This window comes from Alligator mississippiensis, chromosome 1 (genome assembly GCF_030867095.1).
Source record: "Alligator mississippiensis isolate rAllMis1 chromosome 1, rAllMis1, whole genome shotgun sequence".
Classification (NCBI taxonomy): Eukaryota; Metazoa; Chordata; order Crocodylia; family Alligatoridae; genus Alligator; species Alligator mississippiensis.
In genome coordinates, this window is record NC_081824.1 from 468447778 (window position 1) to 468470391 (window position 22614).

General features: G+C 50.0%; 2 long non-coding RNA genes across 2 annotated transcripts in view; one reads left to right on the top strand and one right to left on the bottom strand.

Moving 5' to 3' along the window:
• LOC106739383 (uncharacterized) overlaps positions 1-22614 on the top strand; it is an 82245-nt gene that overhangs the window by 5460 nt on the left and 54171 nt on the right. The window lies entirely within an intron of this gene.
• Positions 19943-22614, bottom strand: part of LOC109281108 (uncharacterized) — a 33750-nt gene continuing 31078 nt past the window's right edge. Inside the window, exon 3 of the long non-coding RNA XR_009459995.1 lies at positions 19943-20486. This is a non-coding gene — a long non-coding RNA (uncharacterized LOC109281108). The remainder of the gene's footprint in view (positions 20487-22614) is intronic.

The window sequence follows — 22614 nt, forward strand, 5'->3', positions numbered from 1 at the left end:
GCCTCCTCCATCCCAGACTCTTCCACCTGGATACTCCCAAATCCATGGCAGGCATCCTACATGCAAGCCTCAAGCCTGGAGGCTTTGGGGTTCAGATGCCCCCTAGTTTTGCTTGCCTCCAGCCAAAAAGCCAAAGGAGCAAGCTAGGGGAAAGTCCAAGAGCAATCCCCCATCACCATAAATGATGTGAGATCCTCACATTTGGAGGCGTTTGTAGCATATGCCTGTATCCTCACATTTGGAGGCATACTCTTGTAGTGGTCCACAGTGCAAGGGACAGGCCTTCGCCCTCAACTACACTGAGTCATTCAAGGCTGAGAAGAAGCGTATTTCCCCTGCCGGGCAAGCAAAACCACCTGGGCCAAAACCCACCCCGTTATGTGCAGAGCAGAGATCCCTGCCCTTAGGAAAGAGCGTGGTCATATACATTAAAAATCAGAGTTAGGGAAGAGTCTGCTCTGGCTCCTGTCTAAGGCGGGATGAGCTTTGCCCTGATTGCAATGGCAAGAGCTTTGGGTCTTCGACTGTACAGCATTTGGAGAAAGGGCTACCTTTTTTGCTCTGTGTTTGTGCAGCCCCTAGCACTGGGGCTCCCAGGCACTACAGCAATGCAAATAGTAAACAGTATCAAAGCCTTTCTTGCCAATATGACTTTCAGTGAGAGGTGGGACCTAACCATTTCCCTTAGACCTAAATCTGGATCCAAACGTCCTGACTCGCGTCTGCAACAGGACCGGATGAGACTACTGAATGGGCCCTGCTCACCCTTTGGAGAAGTTTGGTTTGGTTCTAAGGGCAGATCGTGGGTCCCCAGTCCTGAATTGGGAAAGGAAGATTTGACCTTGTATAAACAGTGGAAATGCATCTTGTTAAATGCAGCCAGCTCTGGGGAGGAGGGCAGCCACGCTGCAGGTTAGAGACACAAATCAAAGGACCTCTGTTCTTCGGGATCATCCAGGCAGCTTATCTGCCTCTGAGGGTGGAAGGGCTGAGTCAAGCCGTCTGCGATCCCAGGTTGTGGTCTGGGGAAGTCTGTGCCTTGCAGCCCTGTTGCTCAGCCTGCTCCATCACCTCTCCCTCTGGCTATCTGCTAGAGATGACCCTGGAGGCACCACCGCTCTGCAAGACAGAGCTGGATGCTGTTGGGCTCCCAGCATCTCTGCAATGCACCGAGCACCCTCGGCTCCCACTGCCTTGAATGGAGCTGCAGGGACAGACCGAGGCCCGGGTTAACAGAGAGGCAGAACCGCGGGTCAGGCACAGCAGGGCCCCTGCCACCCTTGCCTCAACCATCCCATTGATCAGTAGACCGTAAGTGTGTGCTCCAGCCCTCAGGACGGCCTGTGCCTTATTGTAGCCCTGAGCAACTGCTTGAAACACAGCTAATTTTAAACTCTCACAGCTCCTCCCCGCCCGGCGGCAATGGTATTTGCAGCCTGTCACTGAGTCAGGCTTTGCCAGGGAGTTTATCTGCATTCCAGCCTCCCTTCCCGTCCCTCCTCCAACCTGGAGCCTTAGCCTGACTCGAATGCTTTAACGGCACCTGGCTGCTGCTGGCCCGAGCTGCTGTTCGCACAGCTCCTTGGTTCTTTGCAAATCCTGTATCTCACTGAAAGGGAAGGGACCTGTGGGTGGGGTGCTCAGTATCAGGCCGGGAGAGAGTGCAAAGTGTAAAACACACTTAAACTGCACTTTATACAGTCTGGTCATACTTACTTGGCCATGACCGAGAAGGTGGTTTTTCCAGGGTGAGCCCTATCCATTGCACTGACTCCTGTGGGTTTCCCCACATGTGGGAAACTTGACTTCACAATTTTTGGCAATGGGGACTGTGTTCATGCTTCCCCCGTGGCTTGCTCCTCGGCCTTTTGGCTAGGAGCAAGCAAGACTAGGGGACATCTGAACCCCAACGCTTCTGAGTTGGGGGCTTGCAGGTAGATGCCTGCCATGGATCTGGGGAGTATCTGATAGGCCTGAGCGGGAGGATACTTGCCCGGGGGTAGAGTTATACTGATATACAGCTACACCTCGCTTAATGTCGTCACTACGTTCTTGAAAAATGTGACTTTATGCAAAACGATGTTAAGCGAATCCAGTTACGTCGCAGTAGTTACCTACTGGCAGGGGGCGGCCAAACAACGCTATAACCAAACATTGCGCGACTTTCAATGAATATGTTCACTAATAGATCAGCCACTTCATAACGAAACGATGTTAACTGGGATGACGTTAAGTGAGGAGCACCTGTATGTGTGTACATATATATATATCCTGCAAAAAGAGCTCTACAATGCCACAACTTATCCAAGCTGATGATCCCAAACACAGTTGTGGCTCAGGCATCTGACCGAACACAAGCACTCTCTAACCTGCAAGGCATCTGTTTTTGCAAGTGCTGCTTTGTGCCGTCTCAGGCTGCCCAACGAGTCCGTCCAGGAGCTGAAGTAGGCATGTGGGGCTGGAGACAGGCCTGGTTGGCCAAAGGCTCAGGCAGCTTTTTCCTTATGGGTTTTTTTCCCTTAGAGGCAGGGAGGGGACATGTTACATGCCCTGATCCATAGAGGGATGGATGCATCGCTGCTTGTAGTGGTGGGCATGCTTAGTTCCAGCTGTAGTAGCTCCCGCATTTAGCCATGCAGGTCTCTATCTCAATTCCCTGGCATAGCCAAAGTGGGGGTCTTCATGCCTCCTCTAGCCCTTGAGGCGGCTCTATGGCAAGGTACTGCATCTGCACCAGACCAGAGCTTGCCCTGTTCTCCAGTTATCCACGCACATAAGAGTGAGGGAAAAGCAGAAACCTACGGAAGAACAGGCACTTGAGTGAGAAGGCCAATAAATGCCTCTGGGGCTCATCTACACACTTCCCGATGCCACTAGCCCTTGTATACATAGACATCGAGGAAGGAGTATGGGTGCAGTCATGCAAATGAGGTTATGGGAGGTTGGCACACGGGATGTTAGAATGGGCATGGCTATGCTGACACTTGTGCTACACCTATGGGTACTCCTGGTGTGCACGAGATACTTCCTATAGCCGGAGCAGAGTACTTCTTGCAATTCATTGAAGATGCCGGGGCATTCTCATCTGACCTGTCTGATTCCCATAGGCTTCCCAGACATGTCAGTCTTTGCGGTGTCATTTCCATGAGGTCCAAGCCTGTGAAAGGCACGACCTTGGACCATCCTGGAGACTCAGTTCTTCCACTGAAGGTCAGAACAGACCAAGCCGTGACATCCGTTGAAAAATGGTGGGGGAAATGTCAAAGCTAGTTCGCTGTAAGCTGTTTCATGTGCCTGTTTTAGGATGAGGTACCTCATTTGCACCATAAATGGATGTCAAGCTGTGCTAATTCAGCAGTGATCTAGTTCCAGTGTAAAACTGCCCTTGTTTCATTTTACTTACTGCAGGATGGAAGTGAACATGTGAAGTGGTTATTATGGAGCAGCAGGCATGTGATAAGTTCCCCCCTCCCTGGCCTGTGAAGCAGTGTGACAAGTAGCTGACCCCAAACCTGGACTTCTGAAGTAGCTAACATCTGCATCTCAGTTTTGCAGCTGGAAGCCCCTGTGTGCAGCTGCTACAGAACCAGGACCCCCCTGTGAAGGCCGACGGGTGTGAGGTGTGCTCACTTTATGCTAGCTGACAAGCACTGTTTAACGCTCCAGGGAAAGGGGCAAAATCCACAAGGTCCCGGCTCGTATGTCCAGCCGGGGGTGGGGGCAGGGGAGAAATTCCTGCAGTGCATTCAGACGAATATACTGGCATGTGTCAGGCCTTGTGTCCTGGGCAAATTACAGCCTGGGTTCCTGCATTCAGCCAAACTCCCCCTTGTAGTGGCACAAGGGTAGGTTGGTTATCTTTGCTCCCTGACTTCACCTGTTGCATGGTGCTACCGTGCCGTTGCTAAATGAGCAGTGCCTTTCACTCCAGTGCATTTCAGGAGCTGGGGAAAGATTTTTGTAAAGGCCCTGGGCTTTGGTTTGGTCACTGGGTAAGAGCTGTCATTTCTGCACAGCCTGGGGTCAAAGGAGGAGGGGAAAAAGGGGTGGGAAGGAGGAAGGCAGTGAATGGGATAAAGGACATATCGATGGTAAATCCTCATGGCTCTTCCCAAAGTGACACAGGCTCACAGTACGGACTGCTTTGTCCTTTGACTGCGATGGTACCAGCACCCTAGCCTGCAGGCTGCCCCTGAGCCCTCACCCTATTGCTGGAAGTCCCCTTGAACAAGTAAAAGGAGGTGTAGCTTGCTGGGTCGTTGGTCTAAGGACATAGGCAAGCCAGGTTTTTGGGGTACATGCAATATCTTTTATTAGACCAACTGAGACTCCCTATGCCTGAAGAAGGGCGATTGCACCTGAAAGCTTGCTAAGAACTTGTCTTCCAACTACTCAGTTGGTTTAATAAAAGATATCGCATCTGTCCAAAGCACCTTGCATAGATTCAGAGATTCATCGATTGTTAGGGGCTGGAAGGGACTTTGCAGATCATCAGGGCCAGCCACCCCGCTCTAGGCAGGAAGACAACTGGGGTCAAGTGAATGGTGTAGCTTGCACAATTTCATTGCCTTCGTTTGGGGACTGCTTGGAGCTATTCCTACTGCTTCCAGCTCTTGGCCTGTGAAGGCTCAAACCAAGGTCCCAGCTGGGATCCTGCCTGAGGGGCTGGAATCTGAGCATGCATCGAGGTATCAGGACCTTGCAAGTGGCCCCTTGCTCTCTGATCGTCTGAAGGGACCGATGAGCTCTGATCATTTCGGAGGCTGCGGAGGGGGCCAGTGCTGTGGCTGGGGCATGGGGAGGGTGCAACGTGGAGATGGGTGATGTGGGGCCCGGAGTAATCACGCAGAGGTAAGTGGCAACTCTTCCTGAGCTTGAGGAATCTCACAGGCGGGCGAGGAAGCAGTGCCCACTGCTAGGAGAGGAGCTGGACAGGCAGGGGACCCCGGCAGAGAGGGGCTGAGAGCTGGGAGGACCCACACAAATGCAGGTGGTGCATTGGCAGATGTTTGGCGAGTGGGTACCCGAATGCTTTCCCCGGCTTTGCATGGGAGCCCACTCTTAGCTAGCCGCCACCCCACTTTTTCCAACTGTATTGAATCCCTAAGGCGATGAGACCCTTCATTCATTGCTGCATCCACACCTCAAGATCTGTGCAGTTATACGACTCAAGAAAGCCTGCAGGCGAAACGATTTCCCGGCCCTTGTCGTCCTGCGCTTCCCTTAGTCCACGTGCCAATAAAAAAACCCGAGCCCTTTGTTTCTTAGATATGTTTTTAAACAGGAGCTGAGCGAGAAGAAACATTTGTAGAAGCGTTTATATGTCCCGTGCTCTCTCCTGCAACCCGTGCATGTAAGGGGGGGAGAGCTGCTGGCTTTTGTCCCTGAGGGTAATCCAGCACCAGCCAATCTTGTGCTTCCACCTCAGGCTTCCTCCAAGCGGCGAGGGAAGTGTGTGTGTGTGTGTGTGTGTGTGTGTGTGTGTGTGTACATGCACACTACCATATGTGAACTCAAAAACTGTCTGTGTCATCCAGAAAGGGAGTGAGGCGTAGGGCCTGTTAATGAGCATGAAGCTGCTTTGCCGGTCACTAGAGAGGGGGATTATACTGGCCGGGTGTTGTCAGGGATGGGGAGCAAGGGGTGGGAGGCTGCAAAATCATAGCTCGTGCCTCATTCAGCATCAAGGCGGGGGTGAGCTCTGAATCGGGACAGCAAAGGGAATCTAGACTGCAATGAAAAAGGCACTCGTGCTGGCATTTCCTGCCTAGCGGCTGCACTTTTTAATAATAGTTCCCAGTTTTTGTTTTTTTCCCCAGCCTCTTGTATCCCAGATCACTTTAGGCAAGACTTTACTCTGCTCGACGCTTGCCTCACTGTACCCCGGCTGGAAATGCAGGGCTCACAAACTCCCCCCCGGCCCTTGGCAAGCAGGCAGTGGGAGCAGCGACAACAGACATTTCTCACTGCCCACATGCTGCAGATATGTAAGCAAAGGGATACGGAGAAAGGGTTTTATTAACTCTAAGGCCTCGACATCTGTTCTGCTTTCACACGACAACAGCAAAAGGCTCAGGCTGCTAGACCGGGGAAAAGGCTCTCATCTTTTCCCAGGTCCCTTGATAGCCATTATTATTGGCTCCCAGTCCACCCGGTGTCCAGTCCCAGCTGAGCAAGCCCGCTATTTTTGGTTTACAGGACCAGAAAAAAATCTTACATCTTCCTCTCCAACTGTCCTGTCCCATCACGGGGTCCTCATGGTGCCTCAATGCGTGTTTATGATGTTTCCATGTATTGATCTAACCTGGGCCCTTTGTAATGCCCGAAACATTACAAAGGGCATATCTGTGAAAATCAGGACTAGCCCATAAAAAAAAAAAATCGGGATCAGCTGGTAATTACTTTATTCTTGGGTATATTCTTGCAATATAACTAGATGTGTCTTGCTCTCTAGTCTTGCTCTCAGCTTCCAAGATGGAGCGGAGGAAATAATGTCTACACTGAATAATAGTGCAGAGGTGCCTCTGCCCAGAGCCAGCTCAGGTACCAGAGACGGGGCTGCATGAGCTCTGAGCAAATTGTATCTACTTCTTGGTAGATCAGGTAGCTTGATTTAGATGCTGAATTTTTTTTTGCTGTAATGTTTATCCCCAAACGGTTCTGCCCCTATGGTTTGGATAGGGCTGATCCTGCCTTGGGCAGGGGTTTGGACAAGATGACCTCTGGAGGTCCCTTCCAGCCTGACTTCTCTATGGGTGCTTGTACATGTGATGGGAATGACTCTATTTCCCAGCACGAGGTTAGAGAGGCACACATTGGTTTGTCCATGTTAAAAAATTCTGCGGGCTTTTCCTTTGAGATGCTCTGGTGCCCTGCCCTGCCCTGCTTTGCTGCCAGGGCATGAAACTAGGGAGGGAAGAGGCCTTTAATGTTGGTACCTTTTGCTGTCTTTGGGGAAGCATGCCAAACTAGGCTCAGCAGGGACTTGCTAACGCTTCGCTTAACATTTTGACAATTTTGTCTGCAGGACACGAGGCCTGCTTCAGGCCAGACCTGGGCTCCAGCCCTGAATGCAAGGAGACTCATTCTCCTGCGCTCTTGATAGCCGCCCTCCACCTCCCCTGCAGCGGATGCCCGGGTTGCATGGGAGAGCAAGCTGCCTGATTCAGATGAAGACAGGAGAACTGGAGGAGACAAGGGGGCAATTGAGACTGGCTAGGCAAAGAGAATGGGCCAGAGCTGGGAAAGCACACACTAAGATGGGATGAGGAGTTTGGGGTGGAAGACTGGGGCTGGAAACAACCAAGGAGGGGATGATGATGTGGGTAGGGCTGGTGGCCAGGGCAGGTAGAGGCCAGAGAGAGAGATCAGATGAAGTCAGGCTAGGACCAGAATGAAAAGCCTGAGCAGAAACTGGGATTGGGTAGGCAAGGAGAATGGATGTTGGACGAGGAACCAGGCATGGGAAAGACAGGAGTGAGACAGGATAGGGAAGACAAGGCAGAAGAGGTCAATCTTATGGGGTCGTGCATAATAATCTTCTATTTTCAATGTAATTTGCATAAGTGTCTGCAGGCCTGCTCATAAATTTCTTTCTCTTGGCCTCCTGTAATGTGCATTTCAGGATGCTATTTCTAATTCCAGGAACTCTAGCAAAAAAACTTCATTTTTTTATTCTTAGAATTAGGCTACTTTATGGCACTTTTAATACTCACGAAAATAACACAAGTCACACACAGGTTTAAGCCTAATTAATCCTTTCTGTTTAAAAAAACCAGAAGAGAAAACTGTATGGTGTGTACACACACACACACACACACACACACACACACACACACACACGTGCAAGATTTCTGGCCGGCAGTGAGGGAACAGGATGGGTTTCTGGAAAATTCAAGGAGTCTGCATGATGCAACGCTGGCGAATTCTTGCAGAGCAACGTCTGCTAAAGCTATCCAGATGTTAACATCTGGGGCTGATGCTAGAGGGCCCCTTCCACAGCCTCCCTTCTTTCAACGCTCATATTTCCATGTGGGAGAGTCTGGATTTCATGGGCTTCTCGCATTACAGCGCCACGTTCATGCATCAGCGAGCGCTATGTTAATTTTAGAGTCGAGCGTTGTGCTGGTTTTGCCGGTTTTAGAAGTCGGGAAAGGAAAGGAATTGCTGCCCCAATTTCTTTGCTAGCGAGGGTGACTTTCCTCATAATTCCCATTGCAGAAGTCAGTGGGTTTGAGCTGAAAGAGAGGCAACATCTTGAGCAGCTGCAGAAGATTTCTGTGATCTCTGCATGAATTCCCCTCTGGCATTTTGAATGAAGTAAGCGGCACAGGGCTTGAGCCTCTGCATGGCTCTTGGTCTTGTGGTGTGGGCCCTTCAGCGCTCTAAGATCCTTCGAGACAGCTAGCATGTACTGTGCTTCTTGCTCAGGTGGCATCTACCCAGCTGTGACTATATACCCAAACTCCCTCAAAACTAAGCAGTGTGAGTAGTAGTAACTGGCTAGCCAAGGGTTAATTTACTCACCCGCTGGATGCGTTTTTTGGCCTCTGCTTAGCTCTGAGTCTGCACTAGCACCAGGACTTGAGAGGGCTTGTTTAAAGTGAGTTCAGTTAAATCCATGTTTCTCTGCAGTTGCTGCATTGGAGACACGTCCTTTTCCTGGACTGTCCTTGGGAGCTCCAGGGACCGTGCAGCTGCGGTGTTTCGTACAGGGCCGAGCACACGGTCGCTACTAGGGAAATAATCAGATCTTGTTCCTCTGCCATATGGGGAGGAGACCACACTCCAGGGGGACTCTCCTTTTAGGCATGAAAGAGGTGAATGCTGCTTTTGGGGTGCAGTTCCCTGCTGCCTGGGATCCACAGGGAGCTGCTGGATGCTGGGAGCTATGGAGTTGGTTGGGGCGGGGAGCAAACAGGTAGCTGCTCTCCACAACGTCACCCACGGCTGCTCGCATGGGGCTAACGCCATGCTGTCTCTGTGCCGCTGCCATGCACTTGCAGGAGTTCAGCAGGCTGTGCAGAGCCAGTTGTCCTCCATGAGCCTTCTCTCTCCCATGCCACATCTGACCTGGAGCAAATGCTTCCCTGGCAGCTCTGCAGATTGGCCTCAGCTGTAGTTTTGGGATCTGATGCTGTTGCGCTGAGGGAAGGGGTGTTAGGAAAGAAATCCCAGTCCCGAGGTCCCTTCAGTAAGCTTCGGAGCAAGCTTGGCACCTCTTTCTGCCAGGCCATGGCATTAGACTGGCTAAATTACCCCTAACAACTTTGCCCTCTGAGCCCCTTCTATGCAGAACCATCTACTCTGGGCATTTAATTACACACTCATTTGTTCCTGGAAGTAGCTGAGCATTTCCTCAACCTTGGTAGCCACCTCTCTCAGAGAGTGAACATTGAGGAGGCGATCTGGTGTGCACAGGACAGGATCTGGTGTGCAAGTGCCTCCTTTGGGAAATTGCTTCTGCATGTCTTTATTCATTGCAATCCCTGGAAAGACACCAAGAGCCAGGTCTTCAATGCAGACATCATCCACACCCTCCTTTACGGACGTAAAAGGTGGGTGCCTTACCATCATCTCAGGAGCCTGCTGAGACTCCAATGATGCCTCAAGAAAATCCTCCACATCAAATGGGATGAGTGCTACACAAATGCCAGCATCCTTGCTGAAGCCCATGTTACCAGGACTGAATTGGTGATCTTCAAGCACCAACTTTGCTGGAGCGGATGTTGTATGTGGATGCCCGACACTCAACTCCCAAAACAAGTTCTCTGCTCCCAGCTTAGTAACGGCCTGAGATCTCACGGTGGACAAAAGAAACGCTACAAGAACACGTTGAAGGCAGACCTGAAGAAAACATGCCTACATCAAGAGCTTCAGTAACTAAAAAGCTTCATTGCAACTAGACCCCGGGCCCTGCCACTCTAATTAAGAGTGCTAATGAACTCTTAGCTTTCCTTTTTGCTGTAGCTGAGTAACACAGGAGGGACTGGCTGGTAAATTAGTCATCTGCCTGCTGGTATAACACAAATTAAAGCATTGCTCCCCTCCAGTGGCCAATCTGTATAAAACAAAATAACAATCTACTACTGCTGCTTGGAGAAGGAGCTGCTTTTTTTGCTTGGGCTTGTGCTTTCTGTGTTGACGATCCTGGCTTCATATCTTAGCTTGTCTGACAGCCTTTATACCATTAACAGGACTTGTTTCATTGGTCATTGGTGCCGCATGGCAGCATCCTACCTCTCCCTGCCCTCTGACTCCCAGTCGTGCTCTGTCGCTAGTGGAGAATTTGTAGACTCAGGAGTCGTTCCTGGCCTGTGGACAGATTGATGAGCACAGTCCATGTGTAGCTTTTGGAGCCCGAAGCAGCCTTGTACTCACTTGGTAATGCTCACGCTGGGCCGCCCGTGTCTGGACATGACCACAGCACTGCCTGCTGGCATCAGAAGTGAGCAACCTGCCAAACGACGTTGGCTGTGGATGCCAAAGCCCAGGGCTGTGAATTTCAGAGAGCAATGAATAGCTTTGTATGCGCCGAGCTCTAGTCCTACAGCCGTCGCAGCTTCCCTGAGTGACTGCTATGTGCTGTAAAGAGACCTGCGTTTGCTCCTATCAGCCTGCTCGGAATAGGAAAGGTTCCCTGACCTCAGTGAGCTTTGAACTGGCCCCGGTTGTGAAACCAGCAAGGCAGATTCTGGACTCTGAGATCATCCTCACGGGCTTGATTTTGCCCCTGAAACTTCCTTGGCCTTCATGTGCCACTTCTGTGGCACTCATCCTCCCCGCTTGCACTGTGTAGTGGGCTAAGCAGAGCCTGGGCAACTCACACTCCAAGGCTCCCCAGAAATGTTATATACTTGGGAGCGCTGCTGTACTACTGCCAGGGCCTGGGATCTTCCTCTTTTTGCTACCCCATGCAGCAATAACTTTCTGTGCTTGCAGGGGGTGAGGGACTGTCCTGAAGTAACGATCGCCATGCTCAGTGTTACTCCACTATGGGCGTGTCTACACAAGACGTTTAATGCACTGAAGACTAATTCTACTGCGCATTAGCATGGCAGGCAAAGCCCATGCTAATGAGCTTATGTGCAGCTGGTTTGGTCTGATGCCTGTAGTGTCACAAAGAAACCGTTCATCTGCGCTAATGCGCAGTAGTGCCGATTATAGTGCATTAAGTTAGTACCTGTCATTACAGGTACTAAACTTAATGCGTCGTTATTACAGTGCATTAATGAACATGTAGATGGGCCCAGCAGGGACCAAACCCCTCAATGAAACAGGCCTGTGTCACCTTGGTACAGCTTTACCTTATGCTGGGGTAATTGCAGACACATGGAGACTTGCTGTGGAGCAGTTCAGGTGCAGTAAATGAATTGCAGGCACATGAAGTAATTGCACGCTCGGAAGAATTAAAGGCTCCAGGGGACTTGTGACCCTATTTGTAAATGCTGCAACCTTACTTGAGGTCATGCCCCCTCGTTTGGAAACCGCAGATCTAGTGGATATGGGGAGAGTCTGAAGACCTGGATTTTGTCCCTGTCCTTGCCACTTCCTTCCCATGCAACCCTGGGCAAGTCACTTCACCTCCCTGTTCTTTTGTTCCCCCTGCTGTGACTTCTGTCTATACTGCTCATAAGTTCTTCAAGCCTGATGGGGAGCCTCTAAATGCTGCTGCAGGATCATTGATCATCAGTAATACTCCTGGTAATAATCCCATTGTGTTAAATAAACTCTGGTGTACAAAGAAAAGGCTATGAGGATGGTGGGTACAATGCTGTTTGTGCATCCATGCTGCCTAGAGGTAGGGGACCATCCTTTGCGGGCCTGGAAATGCAGCACCCTACATATTTTTTTCACTGTAATTGGTGGTGAGCAAGGGCATTGGCTGCTGCAGACAGAGCCGCTGCCTGTTGCCCAGCTGGAGGGCAGTGGTGGATGAGAGAAGCTGGATTTCAGGCACATAAATGCCCTTGTTCAGTAGCTGGTGAAGGCCGGGCCTGTGTGCAGGAGAGAGCAGAGGCAGGGCAGAGACAGACCAGCTGAATGGGGCCATTGTTTCCCTCCTCATCACTGTGTGGTTATAGGCATGTGGGGGTTTTTTTGACCCACTTTCACATTTTAGGTCATGACCTTGTTAGGAGGAGGCCCGTTTCCTTCCCTGATAGCTCCTCTTACCGCAAGCCCCCTCCAAACCAACCTCCCCAAGTTGCACTTGGGGACATTTTAGATCAGCCCCTTGTAGTTTGGGTTTCACTCCAGTTCATTTCTTGCCAGAGATAAGGCAAAAAACCATCCTGGATCATCTGGGCTGCTTCCAAAATTTTGGGGCTACGTCCTGGTGTCCTCAAGGACAGCTTGCAATGAGTTGTCCTGCTGTGTCTGATAAGAGAATGGATCAAAATGTGGGACTGCGGCTATATTATTTCCAGTATTTGCTACCTTCTGGACCAGAAGCAAGGTAGTTGTGTTCACTTGATGCTGGCAGCCAGGTGAGCAGATCAGATCTGCCTCTCAGTACGTCTGGGCTCTGCTGAGAGGCATCCGCAGTGCTGCTCTGTAGTATCTAGACCCGTGACTCTCAACCAGGGGGCCACAAGATCCTTTCAAGGGGTGTCATACAATGTTAGCACAGTTGGGTGTGCAGACATGACTCAGACGATAAACCCAGAGATTTCCAATAGGAATCCATAGTGTCAAAATTGTTCTGACTTGCTGTGGTCTTTCTGGTGACGTGCCTATTATTTTTCTGGAGTCAAAAAACAAGTGGAAGCTGAAAGGTGGTATTTTCCAAGGGGTGTCTTAGACTTGAGGGGTGCCACACGTCTAAAAAGTTGAGAACCACTGATCTAGAATAACCCAAATGGAAGCGGTGCGAGCTATGTCTGGGTCCGCATCCACATTTTTGCTCCCTGAAAGTTGACGGCTTTGCTCATAGCTTGGAGAGAAGCTGCAGGGATGAGGTGGGCAAAGGGCAGCTTCAAGGCTTTGAATAGCTTGGGGGACTACCAGAGGGTGCCCAATAATGTGTCCAACAGGAATCGACTTATTTCTTTGTTCTGCACTATAAGGCCAATCGCACCGCGTGGATATTATAATACGGTGTTCCCAACCGTTTTGGCCTTGAGGCGCTCCTTTATAGCTTATCTGAATTGAGTGACACCCCATTAAAAAAATCAATGTATTTATTTCAGGGCTTGCCTCCCTGCAGAAGAGCAGGCAAGCAGCCAGGCTGGAAGAGCCTAGGCTTGCCCTTATCTGCTCACACCTCACTGACCTCCTCATACTTTCTAAGACATAGATTCATAGACATAGTTTTCTAAGACATAGATTCATAGATCTAAGACAGGCAAGGTTCTTTGGGTAAATGCAATATCTTTTATTAGACCAACTAAACAGCTGGAAAAATTGATCTTTGCAAGCCTTCAGGCACAAGCACCCTTTGTCAGGCATAGGGAGAGTCTGCTGCAAGTCACACTTTGTAAGGCACCCTTCAAAGGATCTCCTGGCACCCTGGGTGAGAAGCACCGTTACAAAACTACATTGTGGTCCCTGCCAACTCCAGCTCTATTTTAGGTCTCAATACCACACACCATACTGTAGATTTTTTTTCGGGGTCATGTTTTCCTGCTAAAAGTCAGGGGAGCTGCAGCTGGCTTCAGGTGTGAGAATGAAAGGGAGCTCTACAGGCTCCAGGTGCCGGTTTAGACTCAAGCCGGATAATGTTGAACTGCCCCGCCGGATAAACGGGTTATTCAGCCTCCTGAAAGACTTCATTAACTAGAGTTATCCCACCGCACAAACAGGCCATTTAGGTCAGCCTGCTGGAAGCAAGAGTCCATTGAAATTGTTCAAATGAAGATTTTTATTTAGCATTTCATTCAAAGGAGACTTTTCCACGGGAGTATTTTGACGATATTTTTTGCAGGTAAAAATTAAGCCACCACTGAATTTATTCAGGGGGGGTTGGAAGCCCCTAAAAGTGATTTTGCTCATTTGTTTACATGACTTTGCAGGGATTTTCCCCCGTTTTTGCCATGCTTCCTTTTCTCTTTCAAATCTTTGTTTTAATCATTTCCCAACTGCAAAAGGCCAGGAAAACCTTGCTCTGACTCTGTCTTTAACTGAGCCTAAGTGCTTACTAAGGAACAAGGAGCATTTTCGAGCCTGGTAGCTAACCCAAGTTAACAGGAGGTAAAATGGTAGTGAAGATGAGCTGGTTGGTAGCTGCCAGGGACCAGGGCACCCGACTAGCCAAATGACCACCAGCTGGCCCTAAAGACCTGAAATGGCCTGATTACCAGTGGCCTAACTCCCCCCACCTGACCCCAGCTGCCTGCTGGCTCTGGCTGCCTGCTTTTAAGCAGTGGTCCTTGCAGTATCTAATAGGACAGATACTTTCCTATCTAGCCCTGTGCTTTGGATTCCCAGTTTCCTTCCTCCTGCTTGTTTGTTCCTGGTTTCCTGTGCCTGGATCTTGCTTTCTGACTTCATCCTTGTTCCTGCCTGTCTGCTCCTAGTTCCAGACCTCTTGTATTTCCAAGCTGCCTCTCCAGGTCTTTGACCCCTTGTGCTCCAGATCCCTGTCCTCTGACGGCCAGCTCCTGGCTTGTGACTTAGTGAAGTGATCACCCGTACAGCTGTAGCTCCCTGAGCTGGTGATGCTGATCTGGGTTTCTGCCCCTGTTCTTGAAACTTTCCTCCCCCTTCTCTCTGCTCTCAGCCTGTGATTTGGTGACTGCCTGTGTCTTGGTCCCTTATAGACTTTGGCCTCCTGAACTCCCTCCTAATTCCCTAGCTCCTGGCTCTAATCTAGGTGCTTGCTTCCCTGCCGTTGCCTGTTTCTGAGTTTTCTGGGCTGTGATGCTCGAGGGTCAAGCCCTGACTTCCTACATCCCTGCTGTGCACCTGATAGTAGCTTTCGCATGAGATGGACAAGCAGACACAGCTGAATGTTACAGCCTGCTTGGTTGTTTAACCTTGTATTTGGGCATGGGCAGGGTGAACAAGTTGCTGAGATGTAATAGCAGGTGGGTCTTTAATGCACTGCAGCTACCCTAGGGTAACTGGCTGTGTGCATGCTTTTATCCCATAATAAATGAAAAGGAACCAGTAGTAGCCTGGCCTTCTTTTGTGACCAGCAGGAGCAAGACCAATGGGATCAGACCCTCAAAGTATATAGGTACTTCACTCCCTTTTGAAATCAGCTGCTTGAATACCTTTGAGGTCTGGCCAGTGGAGTTGCCTTAGTGCTCAGGACTCTGGATAGCCCCAAATAAGGCTCCAAGGCTTTCTAGATCCTAGCTGACCGTCTGGTCTTGCCAAGGAACCAGAGCAACTTTGGTCATCTCCAGCAGAAACCAGCACACGTGGACACTGATCTCCTGGGGTGGCATTTGCTGTTCAGATGCTGGTACTTGTTCAAAGAGCATTGCTGCTATATCCCAGAGGCTGGGGATCGGTATCGGATCTGATCCAGAACGGAGATGCAGAGAGGTTCTGCTTTGCAAGAGGTGTGGGGTAAGTTAGTGATGAGCAACGAGGTGCCGGTATGTTTTTGCTCTTTCTCTGTTTCAAGGAAGGTGGTTTCCTATGCCCCGGCCCCCAGCTGTAAAGGATCTGGGCTTTGAGATGGAGCACTTCTTGAACTGCAGTTCTGCTGGCCTCTAGTGGTGCTTGAAGTCCTCGTAGGATATAGTAGTTTTAGACGCAGGCAGCATTTCCCTCCATACCTTTCTTATTTCTTTGCTTTGGGAATTTCCATCTTCACTGTGTGTGGGAGGATGGTGCTGGGTTTTAGAGTCTAAATTATTTTTTTCCCCCTTGGTTTTGGGATAATTTCTGTCCTTTTAGCTCTTGTGGGTGAGGAGACCCCAATTATCTGTGTTTGAACTCTGCAAATAACTAATTTTTTTCAGTTCATTTGTGGAACCGCTGACCGCCCCTGTCATGTACGCTCCTGCCCCCAGACAAACATGGCAATTCAGCTGTACGTGTTGTATTCAGAATGGCTTTTTAATTGCATAGGTGGCCACCAAAACTATCCTGTAAGCCTATGAACTATCGTGAAAACCTCAAAGCATTTTATAACCTGGGATTTGCATTGTGATTTCATTAAAAGCTCTAGTTCAGGAGGTGCCTGGTAACCTTAACTGGCTACATATGTCAAAGCAAAAACTTGCTTTGGCTACACTAGGATTTTTAATGCACAATAAGGAATGGGGTAAATGTAGTGTCTGAAAGTCCCCATAGGAATGAATGGGGTTGCGACTGAACTCCAAGTAGCTACAAGTATCAAGGACAATAAAAAGTCCTTTTTTAGATATGTGGGGAGCCGGAGGAAAAGCAAGGGCAACATTGGACCCCTGCTGAATCAGATGGGACAACTGACAACCGATGCCCAGGAAAGAGCCAACTTGCTAAATGAGTACTTTGCATCGGTTTTTCACCAGTCCCATGGGACGCCCTTACCCATTACAGGACGGGAAGGCCCGGGTGAGGGAGATTCCTTACCTTCCATCAATACTGACCTTGTGAAGGATCACCTTGAGAGGCTGAACACCTTCAAGTCAGCCAGCCTGGACAGCTTATACCCCAGGGTACTCAAGGAGCTGGCGAGCATCATAGCCCAGCCCCTGGCACAGATCTTCGAGGGCTCCTGGCGCTCTGGTGAAGTGCCCGAAGATTGGAAGAAGGCCAATGTGGTGCCTATCTTCAAGAAAGGGAGGAAAGTGGATCTGGCAAACTACAGGCCCATCAGCCTGACCTGTATCCCGGGGAAGGTCTTGGAAAAGATTATTAAAGAGGCCATTCTTAACAAACTGGCCAATGGCAACATCCTGAGGGATACCCAGCACGGGTTTGTTGTGGGTAGGTCTTGCTTGACCAATCTTATTTCCTTTTACAACTAAGTGACCAATCACCTGGACAAGAGGGAAGAGATTGATGTCATATATCTTGACTTTAAAAAAGCCTTCGATATGGTATCCCATGATCACCTCTTAGCAAAACTGACCAGCTGCAGCCTCGACCTCACCATGATCCACTGGCTGGGGAATTGACTCCGCGGTCAGACCCAGAGGGTGGTGGTTGACGGAAGTCAATCGTCGTGGTGCGCAGTGACCAGCGGGGTCCCTCGAGGCTCTGTCCTTGGGCTTATATTGTTCAACATCTTCATTAATGATGTGGATATTGGTATCAGAAGCAGACTGGCTAAGTTTGCCGTTGACTCCAAACTTTGGGGTAAAGCGTCGACACCTGAGGACAGGAGAGTGATCCAGGCTGACATGGACAGGCTCAGCAAGTGGGCAGACGAGAACCTGATGATGTTTAACACCAAAAAATGCAAGGTTCTCCACCTTTGGAAGAAAAACCCGCAGCATGCTTATAGGCTCAGCAGTGCTACGCTGGCTAGCACTATGCATGGAAGGGGCTTGGGGGTCATGACTGACCACAAGATGAACATGAGCCTGCAATGCGATGCTGCAGCTAGTAAAGCGAGCAAAACGCTGGCTTGCATCCATAGATGCTTCTCAAGCAAATCCTGGGACGTCATTCTCCCCTTGTACTTGGCCTTGGTGAGGCCGCAGCTGAAGTACTGTGTCCAGTTTTGGGCTCCACAATTCAAAAAGGATGTGGAGAAGCTTGAGAGAGTGCAGAGGAGAGCCACACGCATGATCAGAGGTCAGGAAAACAGACCTTATGATGAGAGGCTGAGAGCTATGGGACTCTTCAGCCTGGAAAAGCGCAGGCTCAGGCATGACCTGGTGGCTTCCTATAAATTTATCAGGGGTGCTCATCAGGATCTGTTCACCAGAGCGTCCCAAGGGATGACGAGGTCAAACGGTCACAAACTCCTCCATGACGGTTTCAGGCTGGACATAAGGACAAACTTCTCTACTGTCCGAGCCCCCAAGGTCTGGAATAGACTGCCGTCGGAGGCGGTTCAAGCACCTACTGTGAACGCCTTCAAGAGAAATTTGGATGTTTATCTTGCTGGGATCCTATGATCCCTGCTGACTTCCTGCCCCTGGGGCAGAGGGCTGGACTTGAAAATCTTCCAAGGGCCCTTCCAGCCCTAATGTCTATGAATAGAAGTTAAATGCCCCTTTTCCTAGTGAATACCTGGTCTGTATGCAAGGTTTCATTCTGCAAGTTGGATACTAACTACTCCTCCTAGTCTGAAAAATTGGGCCCTTTTATGATGCTTCAGGCTGGACTCTCCCAAACTACTAATAGCCTTGGCTTGAGCCTCTGTCCCTAGAGCTCTAAAGGCTTAACATCTCTGAGCAGCAGCTGGAGAAAATGCCTGCTGTGCCTGCACCTCCTCTGCAGCCTTTGTTCATTTGGTAGCTGCTCTGCAAAGCGGCAGCATGGTAAGGGTTATTGAAACCTCTTTAATTCAGGTCCATGTCTCCCTGTGATGGGACTGCTCAGAGCTGTCCAGGCCTGTCAGGCGCTGAGACGGAAGCAGCCCGGGGGGACGGAGGATGACAGATGAAATCGTATCCAGTGACACCCACTGCTGAGGGCAGGCCAGCTTTCGCCTTGTGAGCCTCCAAGGAAACCTGTGCTGCTTTCAGCAGACAGATGAGACCGGTTCCAGGTGTCTTGTGAATAAATAAAAGGCAGGGCTATTTGGGATTCAGTTCCCTTCTAGCCTGCCACAGCTGGCCCTGTGTGCTTTGCTGGTCCAGGGAAGTGTATTCTTCTGCTCATCCCACCTCCAAGGCAGCATCTCTCATCCTGTGATAGGGGCAGGTGATGCCCTTTTAAGAGCAGGGCAGGCTGGGATCCTCTCCAGGGTATAAAGTAAGAGGGCTTGGAGTGGGTCTTAGTCCTGGGGCATGCTGTGGTAGAGGAAGGACTCTCAGGTCCTGGCAGGGGTGGGGCAGAAGGGAATCCAATGTGGAGGTATGGCTTAACTTGTTTTTTTCCTCCTGCTTTCCCTTGTGGCTAACCTGGGCTGTGGTCTTGTGTCTATTGAGGCTTTGCAATGCTTAGGGTCTGGAATCAAAGTGCCCCTGCATCAGAAATGCACATGGGCAGATGAAGGATTTTGGAAAGGGAGGTGCGGGAGCAGCAACCTGTGCTGCAGGGGTGGCTCCAACTCCCCTTCTCCCCTCCAAGATGGCAGTGTTAGCAAAGTTTCCTTAACTTGTTTTTCCAGGCTGACGGGGAGTGCCAGGGGTGGAGGGACCAAGAGGGAGATGGGTCCTGGCTGCTGCTGCTGTTCACGACTGAAGGTGGATGCCGGCAGAGCCACTTGGAGAGGGCAGGAGCAGCTCTGGAGCTCCCCTCCCACTCCTAGCCGTGGGAAGCCAGGGACAGTGGCAGCAGTGGGTGGTGGGGCAGGGAAGGGAGGTGTCACTGAGTGTGAAGGGGAAGGGAGTGGGGGATTCTTACTTGCTGCTTCTTCTGTATGGTCAGCTGAAGCAGGGTGGGACGCCTGCACCCCCACTGGATCGGCCCCTGGAAACACCTGTTTCTGCTGAGAAGTTCACCAGTGCATGTCAACACTGCCCAGATCTGACTATCCCTGAGATGGGGAGCAGAGGAGAAGGTGGCTTGTTCTCCAGTCTCACTCCTTGGTGTCTGGACTACAAAGGGCGGTTCAGTTACTGCTCTGATGCTGGAATTTGCTCCCAGTAGGAAAGGCAGTATGAGTTCGTAGCCACTGGGCATCTACACATGCATTTATACTGGCTTAAATTTACTGTGAAGTAAATTACTGCACAGCAAGCAGAAATAGGCCGGCATCTACATGTGCAGGTGCTAAAGTGCATTAATGCTGTGTATGGACTGACTTGGGACTAAAGTTTTAGTATTCAGCTCCACTTCACCAGAGAGAATTATTTTGTTGTTGCAAAAGTCTTTATCACATCTGTGGTATCAATGTCTTTAACTAGTTCGTTTTCAATTGATAACAGTGCCAGTCCCGTAGATGTGCAATATTAAAACTTTTTTTTTTTTTGCAATTTATAATTTTATTTTTCAATTTTTGGGCTCCCTTTCTGCCCAGGCCCTGGGCGGCCGCCCAAATCACCCATGCCTGTGTCCAGGTCTGCATTGTGGTGGGTCAACACCGGAGAAACAAGACTGCCCTAAATAGGCACATCTCTGGATTGTGTCTATAAATTCAGCACTTGCTTGTTTGCAACCTTCGGTAGAAAAGAAACTCATTATTATTCCCCAGCAGGCCAACAGCCCAGAGCTTCCCAGACCTGTCAGACTCCAAGATAAAATACTTCCCCACCAAGGGATGCTGCATGACAAGGAAGATCCCAAGGACTTTCTTCATGTCCAGTCTTCCTTTGGGATGCAAACTTCAGTCAGACAAGTGTCCGATGAAACACCTGTCTTCCTGTAGATGGGCACGACCACAGCCCCAAGTCGTTCTCACAGCACAGCCGCTACAATCGGTGACCTCTCGGAGGCTCTTCAGGATTCAGCCTGCTCTCTTCAATGGCTCTGACGTCCTGTTTCCTGTACTGGGAAGCAGAATTTGTTATTCTTGATATTGTCCCATGCTGGCTTCATTGCTAGAGGTGCACAGACCTGGTAGAGGTGATTCAAGAAACCCTATAGGTGGTCTTGTTATTTCTTGACCTACAGCATCCTCCATCCAGACTTGAATTCTTTAGTCTTTAAAACTTGGTTTGTGAAGGACACAGACTAAAAGGACTAAGACCCCTACCTGCATCCCTCCTTGACCCACAGCTTTCTGGTTTGCACTTGTTAAAAGACTGGGAGCACCTATTCTATTCTGTCTTAATCTTAACATCTTCCCTGTCAGCTGGAAAGCCAGGAAGGGGGCGCTGACTGTCTATGTAGAGTGCATTGCAGAAGATGCAATAGAGCTCCAACCTGCAAAGTAAAATGTGGGCTTATTTCCAGGGAGACCCCAACACACAATACGGGGCTGATTCCTCATGAATGCTACACGAGACTTGCCGATAGTCGGTTATTTTAACATCTTACTGTATGATCATGCTGAGTTAGTTTAATAGCCAGCACCTGGGAAAATGAGTGGGCAGATGACACAATAGCTCTACATAAGCAACCCAGGTGGAGGATGGTCACGAAGAGATGATGAGCTGTTGGCTGCAGGTGCAAGGTGCTATTTTGAAGCTCTTGCTAACATTGCAAAGACTGTGTTTGCAACCAGCAGCCCCAGTGGATGAGGAGGAGTGGTAAGGTCTTTTCCTGCCTAGAGAGAAGGCAGTTGTTAAAAAAAAAGTTGTGGGGAAGATCAACACTTGCTTGGCGGTCTGAAGAAGCTGGGACTTCCTGTTTTAAAGGGGTAGTAAAATGGGTGTCTCTCTTTAAATCACTCCTCTTTATCATTGCACTTTCCTCCTATTAAGATTAAACAGTACTTTTGTGTAAGAAGCCTTGTTACTTAAACCCTGGTCACCAGCTCCTGAAAGGAAAAATGGTAGGTCCCCAAACCCAGTCAGGTTTGCCGGGGCCAGCACAGAGGGTCATGACTTTGAACGCAGTCTATGAGTCACTGGTTTTGAGGCCTTGGTGAAGATGATTTGGGGGAAAGAGAAGGATGGCTCAGTGGTTAGGGCAGTAGCCTAGACTTTAGAGACAGAGTTCAAATTCCTTCTCTACCATAGGTTTCTGTATGACCTGAGGGGGAAAGTCGCAAAGGAACTTGGGTAGACTCGTGTGCCTAAATAAAAGACAGCAATTCCCAGGAACCCATGTGAAACCTGGAGAGCGAGTGCGAGAGGATGCTCTGTTGCGTCTTTCCCAGTGTATTTCTGGGTTTGAAGCATGTGGGCAGGCATGCTCAGGTGGGACGGGCGGCTGCTGCATTGTAGGCAGACCACTCGGTGTTCAAGACCCTTATAGCGCCTACATGGGAGTGTGTGCACCCAGACGTGTGGCCATCCTTGTGCCACTTGGGATTCACAACCAACATGTACCTGGGTACAAGTCCCCACTTTTCAAGGCTACGACAAACCAGTTATCAGCAGACAAGCAACACCAACCAGATGCACCTTGGGCCTGCTCCTGAATAGGCTAAGGTGCTGGGAGCAAAGTGTGAGCATTTAACACTGACTGATCCAGCAAAGTGTTCAGCACTCAGTCACCTTTCTTGAAGAAACCCCCTTGATGACTCTTTTTTTGTGCATAATAGCCTAATGGCACCTGCCCAGAGCATGGGACATCTGGGTTCAAGTCTCTCCTCAGCCTGAAGGGTGCAAACCCACATCTCCCATTGCCCAGAAAGAGCAGCTTAATAAGCAGGCTAACGCAGTGGTGCTCTACCTCCAGCCCGCAGGCCAGATCTGACCCATGGAGCTTTATCCTGTATGGCTCCCTTTGGGTCTGGAAACATGGCAGTGGAGGAGTGGGGTCACATGAATTGCTGCTCCCCTGCTGCCCAATTTCCAGACCTGTGGAGAGCACCTCAGGCCAGATAACATGGCCTTGCACTCTTGGTGGTGTTGGTGCATTGTTAAGCCAGTGTGCATGGTCACTCCACCGCTGGATCTGGCATGCAGGGTTAAGCTGAGGCCTGACTGGATCCGGTGCATGGGGCTGGGCTGGTGTAATGGATTGCAGCATTAAACTGATGCTGCGCTAGGTCAGGCCCACAGCCCA